This window comes from Corvus kubaryi, unplaced genomic scaffold, assembly GCF_017639235.1.
Source record: "Corvus kubaryi isolate FWS band 111438036 unplaced genomic scaffold, C.kubaryi_AGA036_p1.0 133, whole genome shotgun sequence".
Taxonomy (NCBI): domain Eukaryota; kingdom Metazoa; phylum Chordata; class Aves; order Passeriformes; family Corvidae; genus Corvus; species Corvus kubaryi.
In genome coordinates, this window is record NW_024580667.1 from 26,179,841 (window position 1) to 26,187,659 (window position 7,819).

Consider the following 7,819-nt stretch of genomic DNA (forward strand, 5'->3'; position numbering starts at 1 on the left):
TTTTGAGCCTAAATTAAGCTAAAATTTACAAATTGTTGTTCAAGAATCTTTTCAAGTTTAAGATAAATGTCCATATGCAGCTTGGAGAGCCACGCGTTTTTCCACAGTTCCTCCATAGAGATGGAATAGCAAAACAAAAACAAGAAGAGAAATCCGGAGTTTACTCACAAATCACAGTCACTGTCCTCCAAGGGATCGTTCTGCTCGCATTCTCTGACCAAATGTTGCAATGGGGATTGTTGCAACATGTGTATCAGACAACGAGGCCCATGGAAAAGAATATATATGGACCGATTCTTGGTAGATATTTTCAGAGATGTTTATTTCTCCAGCCGCATGGCTGAGGATGCCGAGGAAACTGTGGCAATTGTGGGACCCGAGGGTCGTCGCCTGCACAGGGGAACACAAAACAACCAACGGGGAATGAGACTGACCAGGGGCTGGGAAACCCCGTGTCTCCCCGCCCAGGGCCCCTCTCCTAGGACCACATAGCAGGGGGGAAGGGACCCCAACAGGACAGTCTTGAGTGGGTGTGGCAGACAGAGGGAGAAGGACAGTCCAAACTAGTGAGGGTGGGGAATAAGCACCTGTCAAACCATACCAGAACAATAGCAAAATAGTGTTACAATTTCCTGATGTCTGGCTGCACTGGATGACCACACCAGCATGATGCCTGCATGGTCTTGTAACTCCTGTTGCATGAGTGTTTGCCAACCAAGAAACAACGAAGAATTATGTTTTCAAGGGAAAGCTGACTGTTTTAATAACCCCCAAGGTTGCAAGTAACCTTAATAAGGATAGACAGCTCTACTGTTTTTCTGGGGATGTGGTTAATTGTGTTATGCAATAACAAGAAACCAATTCATTATTATGTCTGAATGGAAACAAACTCTGCTCTGTGTGGTTTTCAAGGCTAACAGAACAGTGTTTAGGTTCTGATACTTCACCCCAGGGACCTTCTTTCCCACCAATAGCAATAGACATTGCAGGAAGCACAAAAACCTCTTTTTCACTCTCCAGAAAGAAAGTCAACAGCATGCCCAAGTCTAAATATTTGCTGGGTAAGCATGATAAAAGCATCTCATGTAAATATGCAATTTCATTCAATACCTATTGCTACAGGCAGTAGCGAAAGGCCATGAAAGACTGGAGCAACACAGGCCAAAAAAGCTACACAAAACCCTGCAGATTTCACGTGGTGTTCTGTTAGTGCTACAGAGGGAAAGAATAAGCAAAATTGTAAAGAAACTTCAGGGTTCAGATACCAGAATGCTATCCTGATCCCTGGGTTTCAGTGGAGTTCAAGATATGAGAGCCAGCCCAGCAGCTTGGGGCAGCTGTTGAGATAACAGTCTGATTTTCAGCAACTGCTTTCACCACTGTTGGGAGACAGAATGCCTGGCTGAGTGTTGGGGTTTTAGTTTAGTCCCAGTTTTTTTTTCCTGTTAAAGGAATTTTTTCCCATATGCATGTTGCTAGGGGACAAATGGCTGTACTTAAGAAAGACAAAAGAGCTGCCCATTGGGGGTGGGGTGGGCCTGGCTACTCCTTTGTTTCACCTGGGTGTGGGTCAGTTCGCTCTCAGCGTTCGGAGAGAGAAGCTGCAGAGAAAGGAGCTGCTGGTTCTTTTTTTTCGGCCGTTTTTCTTTCTGCTGGGAACAACGCCGGGATCCCAAAGCCGCTTTCCCTGCCCTGCTGGAGACTGGGCTGTGGCTGCCCTGCCCCGCTGCTGCTTTGAGCCTTCGCTACGTTGTAGCCGTGCTTGCCCTGCCTGCCCCACCTCCGGGGGGGTTCCCCATTTAGATACATCTCGTCTGGCCTCCAGGATTTGCGCTCGTCCCTGCCACTCCAGCCTGCTGCTCCAGCCTGCTGTTCCCAAGAGTCCAGCCGGACAACAGGGCCAGCTGCCCAGCGGTTTGTGAAGCCTTTGTTCCATCCTTCCCCGGGATCCCAGGGCATCAGTGCCGCGTGCTCCCCGAGCTCGCTCCGGAGCGCCCCCTGCAGCCGCGGGGGAACCATCGCACCTGCCCTGCTCACTGGGAGCCGCCAGCGCCCCTGCCGGCTGCGAGCGGAACTGCACCCGAGGGGAAAGGGCCCGACAGCCGAGAAGGCTGGCACTGGGTTTGTGATTGCTGTTACTGCCAGAGTTACTGTTGTTTGTTTGACTGGTTATATATATAATAGTAAAGAACTGTTATTCCTATTTTCCCACATCTTTGCCTAAAGGCCCTTGATTTCAAAATTATAATAACTTGGAGGGAAAGGGGTTACATCTGCCACTTCAAGGGAGGCTTTTGCCTTCCTTAGCAGACACCTGTCTTTCAAAATCGAGACACTGGGTTAGCTGCTGGCCTGACTCTGCAGAGCGTTTCTCATACTTCTCTCCAGTGTTTGTTGTTCCTCTGTCTTCCCCATCAGCCCTTGCAAGCAAGCTTCATCCTTTGGCCATGAGACAGCTCTTGGCCCAGGGAATAGGTCAGCTGGAGCTATTGCAGCTGTCACATCTCCCTCCAGCCCTTACAAACCCCCAGCTGGAGGAACGCGGAGACTCGCAGCAGCTGAGCCTTGGTTTCCTTGCTGAGGCTTTTATGATCACCTGCAGGTGGGTATATCCTGCACTCCTTTATGAAATACAGGTGCAGCTCTTCAGTGTAGGTCATAAATAACTTCTGCCACGGCTCACCTCAAAAGGGCTCTGTACTCACTGCTTGAATATACTTTGCTGACACCAAACCAGGAGCTTTTAGCCGAAGAAAAAAATTCCACTCTGCATGTAAGGCAAGGGAATTTCCACGACACTGGGGCTTGTAAAAGGAACATGGTGATCCAGGAGGTGGCCCCACTCAGGAAATCTAAAGATCATCAGGCTGATTTGAGTTATCGTCAAAGAAAAAAGCCAAGAGTAATGAATACGTCCATATTAAGTACATTTGTGGTTAGAGAGGGGTAGGTACAAAGATAAAATGGCACTTTCCTGCTTCACGTGTCCCACAAGTAGCTCAAAGTTCAACATATGATCTTAATCAGTAATTATGTATAGTGCTGCTGTCTTGATTCCTCCTCATCTCCTCCCTTCTTCACCAGGCCAGGCCACAAAGACTTCATAATGCTTCCAGGTCCAGGTCAAATTTTTCAAAGCATGACAAGAATTTTATTTTTTTTTTCCAGTTAGCATCTTACTTAGTTGACATGGTATTTAGCTTCGAAAGAAGTCATATGACTATTTTCCAAAATGACATGTTTTCTTTAGCAAAGTGCATACTTTGATTTAACTCCCATTATGATGAGGCCAACAATTCTCATTTCCTTTCCTATGGAAGACCATCTCATACTACCCACCTACTCTAGAAGTGGAAATAGCCACCAAGTGCTCTAGTCCAATTCCAGCTAGGGGCTGTTGTAATTTACAAGTGCAGACATATGAGTAAGGTGGTTGTTTTTTGAGACACAGCTGTGTGATGCTGAGTATGAGGCCAGCTAGAGGCCATGTTTTCTGGTAGGTTTCAAGGAAGAGAGATAGAATGAAGAAGAGAAACAAATGCATGGCCTGACTCACAGATTCCTGAAGCCTCACCAAACCCACTAAGGCCTTCTCTTCCACAACTCTTAGCCTACCCCAGGATACCAGTGACTGCTCATAGACTCCCACAGCTGGGGCAGAAAACGTCAGTCTTGGCAGTACTGCATTTTTGAGGGTCTACACATGGAGCATATGGGTGGCTCTGGGACCCTTCAGTCATCAGGGGACCTTCATGTACCTTAAGGCGTATGCTACTACAAAGCTTTAAGAATTACCATCTGAGTGCTCACTACAAAATCAAGTACTATTGAGAGCTATTGAATTATGAATCACACTGCCCCAGCCTTCTTGTGCTAATTGCTTTATCACTTTCTGCAGTCTCATCTTCACCATTAGTTCTGGTACCCAGAATCATTTTGCCTGAGCCATAACCATGGCAGGATTTTTGATTTGGCTGCACTTATTACTAATGTCAAAATTAACAACAACAATAATACTTTAACAGACAAAGGTCCTAGATAGACTTTGAAACCTCCCAATCACTTCCATTTTGCAAATTCTCTTCAACTTACAAACCCTGTGGCTGTAGATTATTAACTAGGGGGTTAAAAAAAAATCCCTAAACATCATTAGGGAAAAAAGAGTTTGCAAGGTCCCTTGGAAACTGAGTACACAGTCCAAGGCAAAGAAACTGGGGATTGGTCACTTCAGGCAGCCAGTGCTTTCTGCTCCAGAGAATGCTGTGATGTTCCATTTCAGATGATCTTCATTACGCGCTGACTGCTCCTCTCTGATGGCAGCCTTGAGGCAATTCTTCTTCAAGGATTCCAGGGGCCTACTGTCCATTTGGGTTCCTATAAACAATTCAGCATCCAAGACTCCAAGATTTTCTCATCATGTGACCATTGGATCCACTTGTCCCCAGCTCAGGGGACTAGATCACTAAATTAAATTACTAAATCCTCATACATCACTACGTCAAGTAAATTGTAGAACTCTCAGCTGCCTGGGTAGCATATGGCAGGCAATGATCCTCCAGCCATTATGCACAGCAGATCTGCTGGAATGCAGACCCCAGATGGTCTCCAATCATAGTCTTCTTCTTGGAATAACTAACAGTAAGTGTTGCTCAATTAGATCTAATTGACATACGCTGGAGGCTGTGAAAGAAACACAGCTCTACAGAGCTCTACTACTCCCCATTGTCCAATCAGCTCTAAGGCCAGACTCAAAGGCCAAAAATTTCATTTTCCACTAAATTCCTTAAAAAGGACAGGAAAAGCACTAAAAATAATAATTACAGTATAATTCAGAACGGCAGTTGTCAAAGTATCTTCTTTTTTTTTACTCCCTCTTGGTGTGCTTATTTTTCTTTAATGCTGTGGCTTGGCATTATTAGCAGCAGAATCTCCTTATGATTTTATATAAACAGTGGGGCTTTTTCCAGAAGGGGAGAGCTTCAGTCTCAGGCATCACTAGGTGGAGGCATTGCACGGCACAAGCCGGTGTGGCTCACGGCTCCAGGGGTTTCAGGCTCCCCACAGCCAGCTTCTATGGCAGATGTTATTAATCCCTCACCACCCCTCACCCTGGAACACCCACTCTTTTCCCATCCTCAGCTGTCTGCTCTCTTGGACGTGATCCTTTCCTTAATAATAAGCCAATTCATCATCGAATTTAGGTACCCAACTAACTTTATGGCCCAACCCTCTGAAAATGTCAAATATGCCAAAGTTAGCAGTTTTTTAAAAGTGACAGCAGACGGTGCTGGCACATCCTTGGCTCATTTAAATGCATACGTGTACCAAGCCATTCAGATCTAGGATGAGGAGACATATTTTTATGAAAAACTTGGCTTTTCTTTTAAAAGTCAGCATGTGGTCTATTCTCTTCAGTCTCTGAGGAGAATTAAGTCCCGTTTACTTTAAAAATACAGGAATCAGAGCCAGATATCAAGCAGAACCAGATGTCACGACCCAGAAGAGAGCATACACAGATGGAAGGGGGACATATGGCACATTAGTTCTTTCCCACTGTGAGTGTCCCTGTCCAGACAGCTCTTTAGCTTTTTCCCTGTTTGCTCCTGTAGGCAATATGTGGGGGAGTTAACTGCCAAGTGTTTTTTCTGTTTTAAAGAGACAGATGAATGTTATTTTTTGTAACTCCCAAATACTCTGCTTAGTTGCCATTTCAGAAGAAAAAGAATTTATAAACTCCCTTACCTCTCAGTAGTGTTTTTAAACAGAATCATGGAATATTCGGAGTTGAAAGAGACCCACAAGGATCATCAAGTCCAGCTCTAAAGTGAATGGCCCATATGGGGATAAAACATGCAACCTTGGCTTTATTAGTGCCATGCTCTGACCAACTGAGCTGACCTCAGGGTCCTAAAGATGCATTTGTCCTGCCATTTCTGCTATGCTCCACTTGAAATTATGTAGTTGTTTCACACCTTACCTAGAAAGTACAGATCCAGCTGGTACAGTCTTAGTGTGCTTCCATAGGAGTGAGAGGTTGGATAAGAGTAGATAGCTTGAATTTCTTTCCAAATTCAATGCTTGTCCAAGTCCCCAATTCCATGGCACAGAAGAAATAGTTATGCTATGCATATTAGGAAAGAAAAAACACCAGAAAACAAACAAACAAACAAACAATCCATGTGGATATTAGAAACAATGTGTTCAAAGAAAGAAAGAAAATGCCTTCTTAAGGACTTGTTCTCTTCACATCTTCCAGGGGACATTAGTTAAACAGAGAAAGAATGTGCAAAAGAGCAAATCTCAAGGCAAGATGAAGCAGCACTGGGGTGTGTTACCATAGGCAATGCAGGAAAAGGAAGCACTCCCCTGATGCATGTAGCCAGTGAGATAAGGGAAAGAAAGAGCATGGATTTTAATAATTGCTAGCAGAATTAAAGCCCATCAGGGAAAGTATTTAATCAAAAAGAAAGAAAAATAATTATGAGACAGTGTTCAAAATTCCCCTCCTACTACAGCCACTGCTGTGCTCCAGGAAAAAAAAAAAAAAAAAAAAAAAAAAAAAAACACGAAAAAAAAAACTAGGGCAAGATCAAATGATCTGGCAACAGAAATGAACCAGAAATATTTACACATCTAAGTCACCTGATTTGGAGCAGTAATTCAAAATCAACATTTTTGGAGAAAAAAAATCACCTTAATGACCTGGTGACCTTTTTATCTTTCTTCAGGGTGAAATAGGAACCTCTGATAAACACTGTCAGGGCCAAGCAGAGCTCTAGCTTCAGCTGTAATGCCACAGGGACCCAGCTGGTCTGTCAGAGGGGCCACATAAGCTGTACATTTTAACTGTGCCCCCTGATGCACAGCAGAAATCAGACTCCTTGTTTTCAATTGATTTCAACATGGGAAGCAATCTCAGAGTGGGCTGAGGAAGCAAATGTTTCTACTACTACTACTTTCTAGCTCACTTTTAAAGACTAATGTTCAGTTTGTCTCAACAAATGCATCAAGCACTGGTTAATATTATCCTAAATTAAAAGAGAATAAACATGCACATCAAGTGGCATGCTTTGCCCTTACTCTTGAGAATAATGACTGTAAAGATGAGAGGAGGAAATGCTATTGCTCCTGTGTTCATGAGTTGTAGCATCTCTGAGTAAACCTGAGACCTGGAAATACCCTGAAGGAAAGCTGCTAGCCACTGTTTTTACTTACATGTATTCTGAAGCTCTACAACATAATACATCCTTGGTACTTCTAGGGAAAAAGGTCTCTCCTTAGCTGAGATGCCATAAATATTAACTGTATGCTGCCTGCTTCAAGCTAACTGCAGCTATGAAAGGAAGTAGAGTCACTGAGCTACCGTAGTGCCTGAACAAGAGGCAGGATGGGCTTACCCCTCAAGCAGAAGTTCAAGCCACCAAGATACAGGGAAAATGTAAAATTGTTCATGCACTGTTCTACTTCCTAAGATGCAATATAGAGATAAAAGAAAAAAACAAAAAAGCAAAGCTAGTCAGGGCTGTCCTCTTTGGGGCTATTGCATCAACTCTACTATGTCCTAACAACTTGTTCTGAGCTCAGAGCACATCTTCCTCCCGATCACATAAACCGCTATCCATTAATTAATACGGTCATAGATGATGTGCATGGGGAGCTGGGAGGAGACACAGCTGGGACAGGTGACCCAAGCCAACCAAAGGGATATTCCAGGTCATACGACATCATGTTCAGTGTATAAAGTGGGGGGGAAGAAGGAAGAAGGGGATGTTTGGAGTGATGGTGTTTGTCTTCCCAAGTAACCACTGCATATGATGGG

At 44.3% G+C, this 7,819-nt stretch overlaps 1 long non-coding RNA gene across 1 annotated transcript; it reads right to left on the bottom strand.

Annotated features, from left to right (window-relative positions):
- Nucleotides 1-303: 303 nt before the first annotated feature.
- Nucleotides 304-7,819, bottom strand: LOC121670208. The gene is made up of 2 exons (XR_006018071.1): nt 5,978-7,819; nt 304-390 (listed from the first exon to the last, which is right to left on the bottom strand). It is a non-coding gene; the product is annotated as an uncharacterized LOC121670208 (long non-coding RNA).